This window comes from Equus przewalskii, chromosome 29 (assembly GCF_037783145.1).
Source record: "Equus przewalskii isolate Varuska chromosome 29, EquPr2, whole genome shotgun sequence".
NCBI lineage: Eukaryota > Metazoa > Chordata > Mammalia > Perissodactyla > Equidae > Equus > Equus przewalskii.
Genome location: NC_091859.1, coordinates 15897489 through 15918185, shown reverse-complemented (window position 1 = coordinate 15918185; position 20697 = coordinate 15897489). Strand labels below are relative to the sequence as shown.

At 40.1% G+C, this 20697-nt stretch overlaps 1 long non-coding RNA gene across 1 annotated transcript; it reads left to right on the top strand.

Moving 5' to 3' along the window:
* The first annotated feature begins 276 nt into the window (after window positions 1-276).
* Window positions 277-19325, top strand: LOC139080261 (uncharacterized). The gene is made up of 4 exons (XR_011534603.1): window positions 277-563; window positions 1544-1659; window positions 6348-6434; window positions 18895-19325. It is a non-coding gene; the product is annotated as an uncharacterized lncRNA (long non-coding RNA).
* The last annotated feature ends 1372 nt before the right edge of the window (window positions 19326-20697 follow it).

Sequence of the window (20697 nt, the reverse complement as noted above, 5' to 3'; positions counted from 1 at the left end):
GTGGAGAATACAGTGAGAACCTCCCAGAAAAGGTAAGATTTTAATCAATTCGTAAAGATGATCAGGATTTGCAAGGCAAGCAATAAGGGGCTGGGGAGGGTGGAAGGAAAGGGAAAAGTCCTGGCCACCTGATACAACTGTGTAGTTCTTGCCCTGAAATCCAGCACATACTCTGAGGCACGTTTGCTTCCCTGCAGAGAACTTAGCATCTGCTTTTTGCACAAAATTTCCTTCCACTTTCTGAATCTTGCCTCTGGGACTGCCTCTTCCTGGAGGGGAGGTCTATTAAGAATTAACACTAATGTTTCCTTATAGCCACGAAGAGGTCCTGGGATTGACATTCTAAGTATTGGATGCAGTACTTGCAAAGCCATGGAAGAGTGGAATATCATGACATAGCTTGTATAGCATGCAGTGGAGCTCGTGGAGTTGCCAAAATGCCATCACCTGTGCTTTAGGAAGAGCCCTGGTGGCTACATGAAAGATGGATGGATTGATGCCGGAGGAGATGAGACTGGAGTCGAATTCACTCTAATGTCATTCTGGGGCAAATTTAAGTTACTGTAAGTATAATCAAGACCAATGCCATAGTTAGCTTTAATCCTTTGAAACTAACATTAACGGGGAGATCACCTGCTATAAACATTTTACTGGCAGCAGAATATGAATCATAAATACTCTGAGGAAACAGCTACCTTATTCAAATACCCTTTTGGCACAAAGAATTAATAAAGTGATACATGCCTCTCTAAAGACTAGAGGGCTTTTTAGAAGACAGCTTAGTTCTTCCTTTACAAATTTTAACTTTGCAAGATGTCTTCAGAATCTGGATTTCCCCCTAATTGTTGGGGGGAATTTATCATTCAGTAAATTTGTGTGTGAAGTAGAGAAAAATAATACGATTCTGTGACATTTGTGATGTTGGAATTTTTAGAAAATTCAGTGACTAGGAGTTTCATAAACTCATAGACTATTAAAATTAGGAAAGACCTTAGAAATATCTTTCAACTTCCTGCTTTTACAAATGAGAATTTGAAGTCCCAAAACATTATGGGATTTGCCCAAGTCCATAGTTAGCTACTGGTTGATCTGAGACCCAAATTGAATTTTCTGGCTTCTTAGTCCAGGATTTTCTCCCTTAGAAAATTAAAATTTTTTTTTACCTAAGAATTTTCAAAACTGGTAGTGATTGTTTATTTTAATTTCATAGAAAATTTCCCCAGTTCCTTTGTCAAGCAGTTCCGGGGCTACACTTCCTCTTAGTTGTATGGATTTTAAGCAAGTGATTGGGACTGATCTTTGGTTTGCTTATGTTTTGGTGGTTTTCTTTTTATTCTTGAAAGATCTAAAAATTCCTCTGAATTCTCTTCTTGTTGGAAAAAATGGGGAAAACTCTCTTTACTTTGCAAAGTGTGGATGTTCTTCCCAAATAAATAGTCAGAGAAAAGAACAATTGTTAATGGAAACATTCATGAGATTAGGACAAACTCTTTTAAGGTAATGAACAAGCACTTAATGATAAAATATTCTGGATTTCCTGCAGAACTGAAATAAACGGGAAGATCAGACAATGAAGTAAAGCAGCATATTAAGTAGGTTGGAAAAGATTTCCATAAGACTTCGCAAAACGGCATCTGGTAAATCCATTCTTGAATACAAGTAAGAATTACTATTCTTTGGCCTAAGAGGTATTTTATCACAGTCAAATGGGGAATGTTGTCACTTCACCTAACCTGGGGTTTCATAAACCATAAACTCTGCGTCAGAGTGGGGCTTTATCTTCTTTTGGAGTTCTCCAGCCTAGCCCAGGCTTGTTCAGGGGGCCCTCCGCATAACTTTCAAATTTTTAAAAGATTGAGGCTAAGAGCTGTCCTTGTTCCAACACAGCTCTTTTCTCCAACTTTTTTCTGGGTCAGCATATTCACATTTTCCCAGATGTAGCTTGGCCTCAGTAAGACTTGATGAGTCAAGTTTCTATTATATAAACAAGAAAGTTTATACTTATTGCCTCAATTTATGTTGCTAAGGTCTTTATTCATTGCATTTTATACATAACTACCATGTCAAGTTTCAGGTTAAAAGATACATTGTCTATATTTTCCAAGATTTAGATGGTCTTTTAATAAAGAGTTAAACCGTCCAGACAACTTTCCCTCCTTAACTTTGTGAAGCACATACTGCTTGGGGTCCTGCCCCCATATTCATTATCCCTTTCTTCCTGAGCTTTTCCTGGGCACATGGCTTCCCAGCATGAAACCACACCTCCCAGTCTCCCTTGTAGCTGGTTTGGCCATGTGAATAAATTTTGGCCAATGGGTTGTGATCTGAGATATGTGTGACTTACTGGTTGTGCACATAGAAAGGTATGTGGTGTCTGCCTGATCTGCCCTTCTCATTGCGTGGGAGTTGCCTAGAACCCAGCAATGAAAGCCTTGTCTTAAGGATGGCAAAGCTGGACTATCAGCCCTGTACATTTTCCTTTGAACCATTATGTGAGAAAGAAATAATTTCTGTCTTCTTTTGTTACTTCAGCTAAACCTTCTCCTAATTAATTAATATACCTTGCTAGGGTGTTTAAAACCATTTCAGCCCATTCATACCTGGATGAAGAGGAGGCAGTGGCCACATTGGTAGCAACTATAAAGAAGTCCTGTGAGCAAGAATGAGGTTCCCTTCAAGAGTCTGTCTAGACAGCAGAATCCTTCTCAGCACAACTGCTGAATGGGAAACATTATAACAACCCCACACATTGCAGAAGTTTGTTCACCTCTGTCCAGTTCTGTCTTTGAGGAATTTATTACCTAAAAGTAAACCAGGAGATGATGTGGCTTTATTATGTATTGAGGGGTGAGTCTCCTCCAGTTGTAAGGGTCTCAGCTGACAATGCTGAGATGACTTCAGCTTCTGAAAACTGGAGTATGTTCAGAAGCACAATTTGGGGGAGGAGAAAATCAACATCTAAAGTCTCCACAATGTGCTGGATACTGAGCTTAGACATCTCACAAACATCTCATCAAATCCCCACTAAAGTTGATGTTTTTATGCACTGTTTGCGGATGACGAATTGTACTATCAGAGAGTTTAAGAATCTTGTTCAAAATTATATAGTAAAAAGGAAGGCTGAGACTTGAACTCAGGTCTTTGGAGTTCCAAGGTTGATGCTTTTTTTAGCTGTAGTGGCAGTCTATGGAAGGAAAGAAATCTCCTGATGCGAGACACTAAAAAATAAATTGCTTGATACCCAAGGTACTCAGCAAAAACGCTATCTGTTTGGTCTCCAACCCTTCCCTGGCTTATATGCTCTACCACTGGTGTTACATTCTTAAGCCTTATTTTCATAGGGTAGCTCATCTGCATGTGCAGAAACATAAGGCTAAGTGGGACCTTGAAATACCGATCCTTCAGTAACAGTGCTTTTAGATAGAACTATACCAAAACTATCCTTGGTTTTTAAAGTCCTTCACAGCCTCTAGCAGAAGGTGATTCAAATTTTTCACAACCTTCACTGAATAGAAATTCTTCCTTCTACATGACATAAGTCTTTTATGCTGTAATTTGGATGCATACTATCACCATCTTACTGAGCAAGGTAGAAGAGCAGGAAACAAAAGCTTATGATTCTTTATTTAAGAGTCCTTTCTGTTTTAGAAACTAATTTGTCACATGACTCATTTTCCCCACCTTTGGAATAATAATCCAAGTTCCTTTAACCTGTCTTCATCTTAGATTTTTGTGGGTTTTTTCAGGCATAACTCTTCAAGTTAGCATTTTTTATTTGTGGAACTCCAGACTGAGGCAGTACCAATTGATAATGCCCTTACTTTCGAGGTGCACAGCCATGTGCTAAGTGTCACTGGAGTGCGTCATCTTATTTAATCCTCATCACCATTCTGTGAGCGAAGTACTATTATTAGCTCTGTTCTACAATGGAGGAAACAGATGCTCAGAGAGATTAAGTACTGTATGTGCTAAAATATGAGAAGAGATAGTACCCCTCAGAAAGGAGGGGATCACTTTTAGTTCAATCTTTATAAAGTCTCTCCAATTATATGGCACTTCTTCAACTTCTAAAGCCATGTAAGACTGAGATGACCTCAGAAAATTCTGGTCTCAAAAGCTTATAGAAGTCACCTGCAGAATCCCTAAAAAATCAGGCAAAGAAATTGGACAGAGATTTATTCATTATCCTTGTGAAAGGTGAGGGTGGAGTGGTGACTTCACAATGACAAGGGTTGGATGTCATCATCAACCTTTAGAAAGACGCTTTTCAAAAGCAAGATATCAATTATTATATTACATTGAGTGAACACAACAGCACAAATATCCACCTACAGGATGAATGAACAAAGCAATTGTCTTAATGTTATGTGAATGGGTAATTATGGTTTGGAACCAAATTTCTGGTGACAACATCAAACAACCCATCCAGAAATGATGTTGTACTGTGAAGATGATGTCAGGTGACATGGATGCCAATGCTACAAATTAAGAATCTGAAGAAAACTGTTGGGTGAAATGTGAGAGTGAAAAAAATATTTCCAAACTGATGTTTACATGATTGTAAGTATTTATATGACTAAATAAGTGAAATAATATAAGTAGACATTTGGTTATTTCATCTATATTCCTAAAAGTTTATATAATTCCAGTAGGTGGGAAAAGTTTTCAACCTTCTCCTTGGGAAAATGAAGGAATTCCTCATATTCAGGACCATACAGTAATTTATCCAAGTTCATATAACTAAAAGTGGGATATCTGGGATTTGTGCCTAGATTTGTCTGATTCATGGGCTCATAGTGATTACATGGTATCATGGATCTTTAGAATCCTGGTTCTGAGGACTATTGTCTGTATTTGTGCTGTTGTATTCTCTTTTTAAGTGTATTTTAGTAAAGTTGGTAGACTAAATGTATGCAAGGCTCCAAAAAATTAAATACTCCATAAGTATATCAGTATTTATTGGGTACAGTAGAATGAGTGTTCCAGCGTGCACTCGATAATGAATATTAAGATTATTATTCTCTCTTTTGTCCTTACGTTCAATTGCTCATTTTTATGTTTAAAGGGGAAATATGTTTTCCAGAATAATTTTTTTTCGTAGCCTCAATCTACGGAGGGGATAATGGATTTGCACCAGAGAATTCCACTTCCAGGAATATATCTGACCTATCTATTATGTAGGCATTACATAAAGAGTCTTAGATAGGTCATATAACCTCTCTTCCCTGTCTCTTCATTTGGAAAACAGGGACCTTGATGCTCACTTTTCTTCCTCTCTGCCCCACACCCTCCAAAAAAACAAACTGGGAAGATATTTGGAATGATGCTTATGCAATATCCCTCTTGCCTTAGGATGAATAATTATACATGATGGAAAACACATGAAAATATCTTGTAAGGCTATTAGCTTCCTCTGCTGCTATCCACATACCCCTCCTATCCCCTCTCACATCTTTTGTTAAAACCTAAAAGCAACTTATATAAATTACATGATGCAACTTCTTGGTCCAATTCTCCAAATATTTTATTCCATTTATTGCCACAGGCTGAGGCTGCCTTTATCTCTTTCTATAGACAACTTTTTCTCTCCCCGCTAGTTGAACTCTACATGAAGGAAGTGAATTTATTAGGCCAGTGGCAGTTACTTGGATGTTCAGACATATGGTCCACACACTGCTTCATTCTGTTTTAAATCAGTTCCTCCTGATGGTCTCCATTCTCTCTGCCATTTATGCCACAGGTGAAGTAATGAAGATGCTTATTGTGGCTTCCTGTTAATATTCCAAGGCCTGAGGGTCTGAACAGCAGGATGTCTGTTCTCCAGCTCTTTTTCCAACAGGAAGAAGGGATAAAATAAACAAAGCATACACAGTAGTCCATTGAAACCACAGGTAATCCACAGCTGCAGTAAAAACAATTCAGGGTTGCCAAACTGGTGCACCATCACAGATTCCCATCAGCAAAAGCAGCTTTAAATACTTTCAGGGTAGTTGATATTTTCTTTCAAGTCCTTCATGTCCAGAGGGCAGCTAACCTGTAAATCCAGATTTGGACCAATGAGTCCTAACTCTCTTGCCTTCTTAATGGTTTTTGAGTGGAATTCTATGGGATGGAAAGGGGGTAGTCATGGTATAAACATGCACAAATTACTACCATATACCAACTTGATTTTAAGTCTGAATTTAAAATCTATCCAAATTGACAAGCCCTTCAAAATAGGAATCTATGTAGCACTCTTTCTAATAGCTTACTGCTCAGTATTAGCAAACATTATTACCCCAAGCACCTAAATGTAATCCAGCCAACTGAATATGCAGAATTCTTATTATATGACTTGCCTTCTTTAGTGATATGCAAAATATGGAAGCTTCATGTGAAATGTCTATTGAAGAAGGACCCAGAGACTGATTCCTGAGCCAATTCTCTACAAATATGTAAGTTTGGAGTCCAAAGCTAATTTCTTTCTTTGATATAATATTGATGACTTAAAACCTAAGGCAGTAGATGCCACATAAGTCCAAAATGCATTGTTAATTCATGGCCAATCACCTGGCTATTATTCTCCAAATCCATGACAATGTGTCTCCAAGGGAAAATCAACTTACCTCTTAGTCATCAATAAGATCTAAATCCTGAACTTTTGAAATCCTGCCAATGAATTCCCAAAGACTCTTTTTTCTTTTGAACAAGGTGTGCATTTATTCATCTCAATGAAAGCAATACTCAGTACAGGGCCAAGTATGATTCAGAATGAAATTGAAATTGGATTAAACAAACCATGCAAAGTCACAGGCTTGAATGGCCATTGATGCCATCAGTGAACACTAGTGGTATTGAAATGGATTTACCAAGCCAGTCATGCTTACCTGCCTAATGGTGACCATGGAAACACTCATGCTCTATTTTATCACAATTATTTATTATGTTTAGAACTTATTTCCAACCTTATGGTATTATTTTTCTTATTTTATTTTCTACAGTCATGATTAACTAGGAAAAAATCAAAGTCTGTAAGAAGCATGGTCTGAGAAGTTTTTTTTTAAAGTTTGGCACCTGAGCCAACAACTGCTGCCAATCTTCTTTCTTTCTTTTTAAATTCTTCTCCCCAAAGTCCCCCAGTACATAGTTGTATATTCTAGTTGTGGGTGCCTCTGGTTTGTGCCATGCTGTGTGGGATGCCCCCTCAGCATGGCCTAATGAGCAGTGCCATGTCCACACCCAGGATCCGAACCAGTGAAACACTGGGCCTCCGAAGCATAGTGCATGAACTTAACCACTTGGCCATGGGAGCCGGCACTGGTCTGAGAAGTTTGATGAATGCCATAGTTTGACTCAAAGACAAATGGATGCTTAGAAACTGCATTTGCGTATTGTAGGCTTCAATTCTGTCACTATTTTGAGACTCTTTTTTTCTAGCCAATACCAAGAGTTACTAGAGTCATCTCAATTTATTAAGAAAACCAACAACATGCTCCTTAGGTTAAGAAACTGATGAGTGAGTAAGGATGAAAGATACGATTCCTGCCCTCAGAGAGCATAAAGACTTGGTTAAGAACACTGGTAGGAAAATTAAGGATTGCACCACAACAGGATGTGAGTGACAGAGCTGTCTAGCATGCATTTCCTCTTCTATTGTATTCTAATTTCTTTTTGGGGGAATTACCTTCTCTCCATTGTGTGAGTGTTAGTGCGAGGATAATTTCTCATGACCAATTCCCACTACAGAAGCTGGAAGGGAATGATTCTCTCTCTCATACCCTAGTGCAGCCACAGGCTGGTCAGGCTGGTCATGGGACCTAGAATTGGCCAATCAGACACTCTTATAGGACTTTGATGCTAGGATGGAGGGAATATTTCTCTAATTCCTTTTGATATGAGGCAATTGTGCCCTCTGCTTCTTGCCTTTAATGTTGGCTCTTGGGCATTTCCCAGTCTTTCCCTCCAGCTACTGTTGAGCCCAGTCCCCAATATACTTCCCATAAGTTCTCTTTTGTTAGAGTTACTTTGAATCAGTTTCTATTGCTTGCAGTCAGGAATCATAAACAATGTCATATCCTGGAGTCGAGGTGAAAGGAAGTAGCTGTGACAAGACGGCAGCTTGAAGAGGTAACTCCTGAGCTGTGTCCTTAAGGACAAGAAGAGGTTCCCTAAGTAAGGAAGTGGGAAAGGTATTACAGGTAGGGGAAATGGTATATGCAAAGGCTTGGAGGTCAGAGTAACTGGGGCGTGCCACTTAGAGGAAATGCAAGTTGCTTTGGTGGCTTCTGTGTTGTGTGGATGTGTGCATATGTGGGTATGAGACAGCCTGAATGCTGAGAGTTGAGGTCTGACGGTCCTGGAAGGGATATATGAAAATCAGCTCTTTCCTCTGTTAGAATAAACTATGCCTTAGCTATTGTGGTGGTATCTAACAGAGGTTGGCCTAGAGAAGGGGCTTAGTGACTGTTTTGTGAAAAATGTGACAGTTGAGTTTAGTTTCTCTGAGATACTTTCTCCAAAATTTAAAAGCATCTGTCAGGCCATGTGAGCCCTGGGTGCCAAAAATCTATGTGCTGTCTGGTACTTATATAATTCCATTTCTGCATTTAGGTAATATTGTCTGTAGAACATTCCAGACAGTTGGGAACTTTCCTATGTTTCTATACCTCTGGAGAAGGAAAGACTAAGATGTCATTTCTGTTGGCTCCTTCAATGTTTAGCAATGTTTTCTGCCAGGAACGTTCCTCTCTACCTAACCTAAGTTGTTTATGCTGCAGCTCACTTCATTTCCTGTTTCTCTCTCCTCAGAGGATACAGACATCATGGGCTCATAACCCTCCTTGGTAATGACAGCTTTTCACATGCTTGACGTCGATTACTAAATTGCCTTTAGCTTTCCCTTCCAGTTCTCGGAGTCTGTCCTCCAGCCTTTAATCATCTCTGTGGGTCTCTTCTCAACCCTGTCCAAGAGCACAAAGTGACTCTTAAGGCACTTTTCAGTTTCAAAACAAATACCAAAGTTTCCAGGCTTGTTCAAACTGGCAAAATGAGGTGACTTTCTAAGAAAAAATATTTCAGGGGTTCCTGGAATATGAAATGATACTCCAACCAATTAATGTAGGAAGAAATCTTTCAATATTGGTCTTTTTAAGCTGATGCTGTTGTAGGACAGATTCAAGTCAAAAGATTCCCTACACTGACCTTGCGAAAGGTCAATGTGACAAACGGTTATAGGGCACTTACTATATGCCCAGCATTTTGCATGGCACTAGGGAGCCAAAGTTAAATGAAATGTGGTTCCTACTAGCAGAGAGCTCATAGGCTAGTGGTTGAGGCAGATACAAGTAAAAACCCTTTCACTGTGATCGATAGCGCAAATAAGAGAACAAGGGCACAGAAAAGGAGGAAAGTGGCATCTCTAGCTGGTGAGATCAAGCTTGAGCAGATTCTTGAAAGAGAGTTCAGAGACCTAGGTTTGGAAAGTAGGTGAGGAAGGATGTTCTTTTTTCCAGGCAGGGAGAACTACCTGGTAAGAGGTACGAAGACATGAAACAGCATGGTGTGTTCAATAGTTAGCATAGGACACAGTGGGCTTGTGGCAAGAGGTGAGGATGGTGAGGACGAGATCACAGAGAGCTTCATGCACTGCTCAAGGGAGTTTGGATTGTGTGTGGCAATGGGAGCCATTAAGCGCTTGTGAGTAACGTAGCAATTTAGGAAGAGCTGCTGTCCAGAATAATCACTCTGTTAAAAAGGGCATATTGGAGGAGAATGACATTGAAGTGGGACTGGCCTGGAGGCAGATAGAAGAGTTAAGAGGGTTGCAATAGATAGATGAGAAATGATGGGAGCCTTGGTGGGTTGTGGCTAGGAGAAAAGACAGCTGAATGACACTAAGCAATTTTGAGGAATTTTCATGAAAGTTGAGAATGAGTAAATGAGGTGGTTGTTATAGAACATGGTAGATAAGATAATTCTCAAAGAACTTCTCCATTTCAGTTTTAGACTCTAGAGGCCAGCTCTACCAGACTTCAGGTCATCGAGTTGAAAAGCGAAGATGTTGCCTTCCAGAGCCAATGGGGAGAATGTTCCAGAATTAGTATCAGTGTTGGTATCGTAGAATCAGATAAGAAGCTTGGAAGAAAATAAGACAATTCAGCAAATGACTACATGTTCTAGGATGGCCCACAAGGACAGAAATATAACATTTAGCAACCTGTGTGATGTATATACTTAGGATCTGTATAAGATATAGGATACAAGATAAACTTTAGAAAGAATGTATTTCAGATGCAATCAGACCAGGGACTTTACTTATCTAATGAGTGAGAACAATGGGTGATAGTTGAGTAAGTGTGTAGTTGCTGTGACTGCCAAGTTTGTTGGCATTTTGTCAGATTGTGGCTGCTGTGAACAAAAAAAGTCCCTTCTTCTGCCCTTCCTGTCTCCGGGGCTGCTGGTCATGGGAATGAAGGTAAGAGTGGGTCTGGGTAAGTGCTGAGGATGGGTCAGAATGACTGAGGCAATCTTGACTGTGTGTGTGTTTGTGCAGAAGGGTGATGAATGGATGTGGAGGAGAGGAGGCAAACTGCTGAGAAAAGGAGGAATCCATGGAGGCAACAGTGACTTAGAGGCGAAAGCACCTCCAGGACACTGTTAAGAGTCTTGAGGTTCAGGGGATGAGGGAAAATGAGGGCAAACCTGTAAACGTTCTGCTTAGGGTACATTCCAAAAATTCATTTGAAAGTTTTTATTGTCGGTTGGGTTTTAGAATGCTTAGTATTGATACTTGATTATTTTTCTTAGAAATCTGTCATTATTTTTGAAAGGGATAAAATGAGCCATATTCTAGAGAATTCATAAAGATGAATTCTTAGGATTCTGTTAGGGATGCTGGCTTAATCTCTGGTTAATTTTTCTTTGATTTTCTAATCTGACAATAGTAATGACACCAACAGCAATAGCTAGGAGTCTGATGCTTTACATACACTACCATTCGTTCTTATAACAATGCTGTAAGGGTGGTATTATTTTAGCAATAAGGCATCTGAAGCTCAGGAGGCTGATAATATGCCCACAGCTGCGCTGCTCGTCAGTGGTGGAGCCAGCACTCAGAACCGAGTCTGTCTCCCTCGAGAAGTTTTGCTCTCCCCTCTCTCTCTTTCCCACTGGCCTACTACAGCAGAGAGTGAAGGGGCCTTGTCAGAGTTAGCAAAATGGTGTCTGTGGCCTGCCTGGGGATGCTGGCCAGGAACTCAGCAGTGTTTTTCTGACTGTGGTTGGCCTGACAAGTGATTCCTCACAGGATTCTGTCTGAAGCAGAGGGAGGCGACACTCAGTGCCTGAATCATACTGCTGGCTGGCCTTGACTTCAGAGGCCAGCGTTCCTGTGATTGTTCTCTCAGGTTTTAATTTATGCCCCTGCCAAACGGCAGGCCCGATGTCTAAGTCAGATAGAAAGGCACAGATGGGGCAGTTGGAGTATATCACGCAAAACGTGAGAAGACAGTTTGGTCAAGGGCACTGAGGGCATGTGGGCTGGCCTCTCTTTCACTGTGGGCTCTCCCTAGGTTGCCACCTGGTTCTCACTTCCTGTCATCATACACGATATGATGTCCCTGATAGGAGGTGATGACACGATGCAGAGGTTAAGTGTGACTAATTGGCATAACTTTTAAAAATTGGATTATATGGGATTTTTTTCTTCAAAGGATAATCTTGGATTACAAAGACATTCAATAGATAGTTTTTGGGCGTTCATAGCACTGTTCTAGGTACTGAGGATATATCATTGATTAAAATAGACAAAAGTGATTGCCCTCAGTAAATTTGTATTCTAACAGATAAATGCTACTCTTCTAGTGACATGTCCTTGAAATCAATTTGGCTTATTTCCTGAGTATCGAATAAGTGAGAAGCCCCAAAGCTTTAGAGATAAACAAGAAGTTAGACAGTTTGCAGTCCTATCCTTAGAATAAGACAAGGATGCTTATGAGCGTAGTATGAAGCAGAATATGATAAATTCCATAGTATACATATTAAGAAAGTGAAGTGGGGGTTCAAAAGCAGAACATATATTTGGATATCAGAATTAGACCTCACGGAGGAGGTGGCATTTGCCTTGTTTTTTAAAGGATAGGTAGAATTTTGACTGGTGGAGATTAGTGGGAAAGTCATACCAGGTGGAAAGATAAGCGTGGTAAAAACGTGGGTGTGTCTGAAGAAGATTGAGTGGGCCAGTTTGGGAGACAAAAGCTAGGAAAGTAGCTTGGGCGATACTCTGGAGGGCAAATAAGTAGCTGGGTCTTTTTTTTGTAGAAAAAGAGAAGTCATTCGAGGTTTATGAGTATGGAAAAGACATGATCAGAACGCTTTTCTAGGAGGAAGAGTAGTTGATGCTTTGAGCAATTATATGCTAGGCACTTTAATTTACATTATTTCATATACTCCTGAAATGAACTATCATTTTATGGAGCAAATTGAGGATTAGAGGGTTTAGGAAAATTGCCCAAGATCACACCACTAGAAAGAGGTGAAACCAGGATTTGTATACAAAACTATCCGATTGTGAATTTTTTTTCCCCATTAATAGTGTTTGCAGTAGTCCAGGTGAGAAGAAACAAGAGCTTGAACCAGGGTGGAGGCTGTTAGAATAAAAGAAGGAGTTGAATGCTAAGGAGGATGGATGGGAATGATATGTTGGAAATGGGTCTTAGAGAACCTCTCAATGGAATTTGAGTGGATGGGAGGGAAAAACAAAAGAGAGGAAAGAGTTGGTGATGATTGAGGTTTCTACCTGGGAGAACAGTGGCACCATTAATAGAACCTGGGAAGTTGGGTAGAAGAACTGGTTTTGCAGAGGCAGAGGATGAGTTTGGTTTTGAACATGTTTGCTTTGTGATATTGGAAGAACATCCAGATATCTGGCTGGAAGATTACAATGCAGGTCTGAGCTCTTGACCAAAGATTTGGGCGCAATCCATGTAGAAGCGATTGTTCAATTGAATAATATCAATGGAGGAAGGGACGACTGGACAAAAGTCAAGGGCCTAACCAAGATTAGAAACCGTGTTTCAGAGCAAAAAGAGCCAATAAAGGATTCAATTCTTGTTTTTGAAAATGCGATCACAGTAATGGAAATAAGGAAAAAGAAAACAAGTGTTTGTTTAACACCTGACATCCAAGAGCCTTTAGAATGTGGATTCTTAAATGCTCCAGTGATTGCCATGTTCCCTGACATGTTTGTTTGGATAACTTTTGTGTCTCTTGCATAAGTGACCTAGAATGGCTTTCTGGCATCACAGAAGCGTTGTTGTGTGTTGATGCCTCCATTCCTCGTATCTATGAGGCTCACAGTGTTCCTGGATGTGCACTAGTGACTCAAACATAGACATTCCTGTTTGGGAAAGTTTGAGCAACAGCTCTTAAAGTTCTGCTTTTAGTGGTTGTTGGCCTGCAAGGGAATGTCCATATGGGTGTTTCCCCGTCTCTGTTCTCGTCTTTTCTATTTAATCCCTGTAGGATAACATAAAGATGACCAGGGGTCCTGAGTGGAAAGGTACTTTGGAATAAGCCACTGCCAAGGCTTTAACCTCACTGTACCCTGGGAGGTTGGATATATGTCTTTTTTTTTTTTTTTGTGAAGAGCTGGAAAACCAGTGCAATCTACATTTGAGAGCTTATGGAGAGAGGCACATTCTAGCAAGCAATCACAGATTACAAATATCATGAAAAACAGGAAGCAAGACTATAATCAATCCTTATAAATGGCAAGTAAAAAATTGTGTGAAAAAAATTGGCCTCTCACGTGAAAAACATTGGCATGAAGAGGCTTGGGGTCCCACCTAAAGCATCAACACTCTTGAGTTTATGAAGTGTTGGTTCACGACCCTTCATTTGCCTGAAGTCTGCTTTTATTTTTTCCTCCACATTTTCATGTCCTTTTCTCAATTCACTTGTTCATGGGCTTTGTTTTATTCACTGCTCAATTACCAGAGCCCAGAGCGGAGCCTGGCACACGGTAGGCATTCGATATCTTTGTTGAGTTCATCAGTCCATAAGTCTACTTCTCCATCAATTCATTCATTCATTCTCTCATCAGATATCTGTTGGGTATTCGTTATGTACCACGTTCTGTGCTAGTTCCTGGGGATAAAAAGATGAATCAGAAGTTGTTCCCTCCCTAATGAAGCTCATAACCTCGTGGAATAACAGTGACAGAAACAGAGTTACAATCCCACTGGATAAGCTCAATAATAGACTATGAACTCTTGACAGGCAGTAATGGGGAGGATGGAGAGGAGGAGGGGCGGGGAGAGGTCAGAGGAGGCTTCCGGAAGAAGGAAACCTCCCTTCCTGTACTTCAGAGATCTCCAGGCATTGATTATTTTTTTGCTCTCTTATCTTAAACCTCTTCCTCTCTACTGTGTCTTTCCCACCAACCTTTAAATTTGTTCAAGCCTCCACCATTTAAAAAAAAACACTTTTCTTGGCCCAGCATCCCTCTACTTACTTCCCTTGACCACTATTTTCTTATCCCTTCTCTTGTGCCTTTCACTTCCAAGTCTACTGAAATCTGGCCCTCATCCTCACCTGTCTCCCAGATTGCTCTCAGTAAGGGCCAAAAATGGCATCTGGGTTGCTGAATCGAATGGAGACTTTCTATAACTTTTCTTATCTGTCTTCTTGGTTGCATTTGTCACTGCTGACACCTCTTTTAGGGTTCCCCTCCTCCCTTGGTTTCTCTTACCCCTCCACACCCCTGGTTTTCCTTCTGCTTCCCTGACTGCCCCTTCTCACTCTGTTCTAGCGTCTTCTCCTACAGATCATCACTTAAAGACTGGTAAATGTTGGAATTCCTCAGGAACCCTTTTTGAACTTTGTATTCTCTTCCTGAGTAAATGTATCTAATCTTATGATTCTAATACTGTTTTCATCCTGATGATTCCCACGTAATTTTCTCCAACCAAAATCAATCTTCTGAGCAACAGACCTTCATTCCTGCATTCATTCATCTACTCCACAAATATTTACTAGTGCCTACTATAGGCCAAACACTGTTTTAGGGAGAAAGAAATTAAGCAGCGAACAGACAGACAAAGTCCTTGCCTTTGTGGTACTTATATTCTACTAGAAAGGACAATCTCTCTCTCTCACTCACACACACACACACACATACTCTGTCAAAAAGTGCCAAGGAGAAAAATAAAGTAGACTAGGGAGTGCTGGAACATGGGTGGAAGATTTTACTCTTTATTGAGGATGGTCAAGAAGTTTCATTCAATCAAATGATATTTAAATAGAGACCTGAATGAAGAGAGGGCAGGAATGAGCCATGCAGATATCCGGGGAAGAGCTCAATTGTCAGAGGAAAGAGCTAAATCCATCATTCTCCGTCATCCTTGCCTAGGTTGAGTAAGAAATCTGGATGATGAGAATCTTCTACCCTGGGACCATAGGTGGATAATAGGGGGAACAAATGACTGGTGCCATTTTTATATTTTCTCTTCTCACTCTTATACACACCAAATGGGTTTCTTTTCTTGCTTAATGTAGCTGAATCATACAGGTGGGCTAGGAAGCATTGAAATAGTCTCGGTAAATTACTGGCTATCCCAGAAGCCATTTGGCAACAATTATCTTCCCCCACAAAATGTCTCCTCCGCCCATGTTCTCACTGACAGTGACAGGCACTGGCATCCACCCTGATGCCCAAGCCAGAAACATGGACATCACCCTCCCTCATCTCCAATAGCTGATTCATCATCACCAAGTTCCTGTGGGTGGCATCTTCTTTGAAATCTGTCCGTCTCCTTCAATCTCTGTTGCCTCAACATAAAGCCAGTCACTGTCTTCTCTGATCTGGATTACTGCCTTGGACTCCCTGCTGGTTTCCTCTCCTCTTCTTAGTCCCTCCTCCAATCTATTATCTGCAGGCCAGCTGGGGTGATGTCTCTAAATAGATGTCTAATCTTAAACTCCAATGGCTCCTCATTACCCCAGGGAAAGATCCTATACTGCCCCCCAGGACTCCATACTCCAGCCAGAGTGAACTATTTTCAGTCCCTCAAAGGAACCATGTTCTTTCTAACACATGTGTGTTTGTATGTTATCATGCTACTCCTTTTGTCTGGAACCTCCTCCCCTCTCATATTCCCATTTGCCTGGCTAACTTCTACTTATGAGTCTTGACTTGGATGTCACTTTCTCCAGAAGACTTCCAACTTTGGTTAAGTGCCTCTTGTAGGTGCATCAGCCCTCCTCTGGTCAGTGTACTTATCACTGGGTAATCATTTGTTGATTTGTCCATTCCCCACCAACAGTCTACACTCTATGGAAGCAGGGATTGTGTGAGTCTATTTTATCACTATAGCCTAGTCTCTGTCATAGAGTGGATGTTCTATAGTTATTTATTGGATGAATGAATGAGTAAGTGAAGTGACATGAGCAAAATTAAAAAAAGGATAGGAGCTACCTAGACAAAAGGCTGGTGAAATTTTAGAGGGTGTTTCAGGCTGAAAGCAAAGCTTGAATAAAGACACAGAGGTGAAAAACATCACAGTGAATGAAGGAAACTATAAGCAGTTTGGTGTTTCTGGGTCATAAAGCACGAATATGGAATTAGCAAGAGGCTTGAGACGTAGTTTTGAGAGACCAGCCTAATCATGGAGAGTTTGTGGGTCAGGTTAAGAGGTTTAAACTAGATCTTATAGGCAATGGGAAGCTTACTGGGTTTGCTTTTAGGTGTTTAATGCAGGCAGCTCTATGAAGATTGAATCTCAGGGCAGCAAGAATGGAGACCAGAAAGGGTGGTTAGGAGGCTGCTACATTCCTTCCTGGCTCTGCTTTAAAATATGATATACGAGTTTTCATCCCAACTCCTAACATCAAAATTTTATGGTAGTCAGAATTCTAAAATGGCGTCCGTGATCTCTGCTCCCTGGTGTTACTTTGTGAGTATGTTATGTTACATGGCAAACGGGATTTTTGCAGATGCAATAAAGATTATTTATCAGTTTACCTTAAAAGTAGGGAGATTATCTGGGTTGGACTAACCTGATCACATACCTCTGTAAAAGCAGAGTTTTTTCTGGCTGGTTGCGGAAATCAGAGAGAATCGAATCATTAGAGGGGTTCAATGTGAAGGACATTCTCTGTTGTTGACTTTGAAGAGGGTGAGATGTTCAAGGGAACTGAGAGAGATCTCTAAGACCAAAGAGAGGCCGCTTGCTGAGAGTCAGCAGAGCAGTGGGGTCTCTGGGCTACAACCACATGGAAATGAATTCAGCCAACGACCGTGTGAGCACAGAAGTGGATTATTCCCCAGAGTCTTTAGACAAGAATTCAACCCGGCCCACACCTTCATTTCAGACTTGTGATATCTGAAGAGCAGAACCCAATCAAGCCTTGCTGGACTTCTGACTGCACAACTGTGAGCTAATAAACGGGTGTCATTTTAAGCAGTTAAGTTTGTGGCAATTTGTTGCATAGCAATAGAAAACTAAAAAAAATTTCATCAAGGTACTCTCGGACTATCCATTGTTCACGGAAGAGTATTAACCATATCTTCTTTTGCTTTAGGAACAATTCTTTTTAGACTGAATTGTAATTAAAGGATAACTAACATTAGGGCCTCACAGAGTGCCAAACCCCATACTGAACAACTGATAATTGACATCTCATTTAATGCCCACAACCACCTCATGTGAGAGGCGCTATTGAGGATCTCCATCTACAGATGAGGGAACTGGAGCTCAGAGAAGCTAAGTAACCTGTCCAAAGTCACTCAGCTAGCACTTGACAGGGCTGGAACTTGACCTCAGGCTGCCTTATTGCACAAGATAGATTGACTTGTCAAAAGGTTTAGCAATACCATTGTTATCTAATACTTAGATGCCATTTCTCTGAGAAGGGTTTGACGGACTAGGTTATAGACTATAGGACTGGACCATGGGAAAATTTTTCAGGTTCAATTTGTGGACTGTTTCTGTTGGAGATAGCTTAGGAAACCATCTTGGGCATGATATCAATTTACTCTCTGTTATGTTTTGTTGTGATTAGATAAGGAAAAGGAAGAAGAACATGAAAAGTGGTTGGAGGGAAATGATTAGAACTATTTCGAAAAACTCAGCTTGGTGTGGATGTAGAGGTTTGGTCACAGATGTGTCCAATTTAGCAATCCCCTGTTTCATGTCCATTCAAGCACAGGCAGGTGGCGTTTTTTCAAGTGCTATAGAAAGCTTGAGGCTGTCTGCTTTGTGCCAAGAAAAAAAAAGCAATTAAATATTTTAATATTTCCTGCCTATAAACTGCTCCCTGTTTTATTACTTCAAATGCACTGGATTTAAAAGGAGGTGTGAAAGACTCCTAAGCCGTTAATAAAAGGCTGCAGCTGCTTGTGGAGAGTGATGCTCGGCATTTTTCAAAGCGTGATTTCGGTCTGAGCACTTCGCTCCACAGACTGTTGATTTATGACTGTCCCGAAACTGATACAGAAGCGTGAGGCAAACACTTACAGTGTTTCCGGAATATATTTGGGCAGAATACAGACAATGAGTTCTTTACCTTCGGGAAAATATAAAGGAATAAAGGCAAGAAATACGGAAGCAGCAGTTCAGAAGTTATGATGCAAAGCAGAATCAGCACAAGAAAAGCAAATCTTTTGCTGGAGTCAGTGGCAAATTTCATGTGGTTTGTTTGTGAGATTTCTGTCATTGAATGAACAGAAGAAAGAGCAGGGATTTAGAGATTTATTTGAGTCTTTGGGTCCTTCAAATAGAGATCTGCCCTAAAGTTACAGGGTAAAAACCAAGACGTGGTTCTATCTTTTCTTAAAATCAACTAAAAGGAACCAAAGCACTATTTCCCAAAGGTCATAAACTTTATTTAAAAAAAATCTTCATTTTTCCTTTTCAGGGATGGTGTGTAACAGAAATCAAAGGATGAGGGATGTGGAGATTCAGTTCAACCCAGCAACACTTTGTTGAGTGCTACTGCGTGCAAGTTCCTGCTCGGTCCCAGGGAGGACGCAAAGGAAGCCACTGCCCTTGCCCTCTGTCCTGTGTAGGCGATTTGACCTTGTGTGTGGACATGTTGAAATCCTTCTGATCAGGCCGGGAAGGTTTTTCCTAAACTTCAGTCATTCCCATGCCACTTTTCCAGTTTTGGCTGTGGACCACCATATTATTTATTTATCTATCTATTTAATAATTCAGGCCACAGTGTACTTAAATAAATTCAGCCTCATCTCAAGCAATAATGTTTGTGAAATCACAAATCTGGTGTGCTGGTTAAACCTTTCAAATGTACCTTCAAATAAATAAAGCTTAACAATATCCTATCTGAAACCACTGGGTCCAGAAGCATCTAGAAATTTAGAACGTTTTTGAATTTTACAAAGGTGACAAGGTGCATGTACTCTACCTTATGTAACACCACTGTGAGGGATGTATGTAACATCCTGTAATCAAACCACATTTCCACAGCAAGGCCTGTGAATATTTGCACTAGGTAGTATGTGGAGTAAATAAAGGTGTTAAAAAGCTTCATATCAGTTCAGATCAGCTGGAAAACTTTAGTTTTCATAGATTTTTGGATTTCATAACTGCAGATGAGGAATTGTAGAGTGTCAGTACCATTAAAAAAAGTCTGTGTACCACAGAAAGAGTTGTCAGTAACATTCAAGGCATGAATTATCCAACCTTTCCTTCAGATATATAGCTGAGCTAAATTTTTTTAAGAAAAATTTTTATTGAAGTATGAATGCAACATACATTGAGTAAGAACTTAAAGAATATTGATCTTAAGCACACGACCCAATGACTTTTCATATATATAAGTAGATATGTATATTTCATATGTATGTATATATCATATGTATATATACATATATACACACACACACACACACACACTCATGTACCAGCACCCAGATGGACTACAGAACACTCCTGGCACCAAGAAGCTTCCTTCTGTCGCTTCCCAGTCAATACTCTTCCCAGCCCCCACACCATGATAACGATTGTTTTGAGTTCTATGCGTGAGTTCATTTAATGGAATCCTATAGAATATATTCTTTTGTCTCTGACTTCTTTCACTTAGCAAGATGTCTGTGAGATTCTTCCATGTTATTGTTTTATCAATAGCTTGTTCCTTTTTATTGTTGTATGCTATTCCTGTGTTAACTTTTATAACCTGTTAGAATGTTACATGCAAATATTTTAAGTTAACAGTTTCTTGGGATTGAAATGTTATCTTTGTCTTTCTCTTCAAAAGATAGACAATCACATACAGAAAGTTTTTATTAGAAAATCTGAAAGCAGCTGGCGTTTTTAGTGCTCACCAGGATTGTACCCCTGTCAACTAACTTAGAAAACACAACTGCTATTGTGATGCTCTGTACAAATAGAGGTTAGTTTCATTTCCCATCTTCTTTTCACCACTCGGGTGAGTGGATTCAAGCTGCTAGCTTCATCAAATAAAGACATCATTTTTTCTTAAAGGACACTTTTTTCTTAAAAAAAGAAACCAGAAGATTCTGAAGAAACTTTTTGATTTAATATTTGGATAGTGTAAAACTTCATAAAAGGAAATTAAAAGCCCATATTGTTGTACATTGAGATTATGATAAGACATGAAAGACTCTTCAAAATGACTTTTGTACTAACTTTGGACAGTGCTGTGTGTTCAGGCCAGCTGTTGGTGGGATGGGGTGAACAG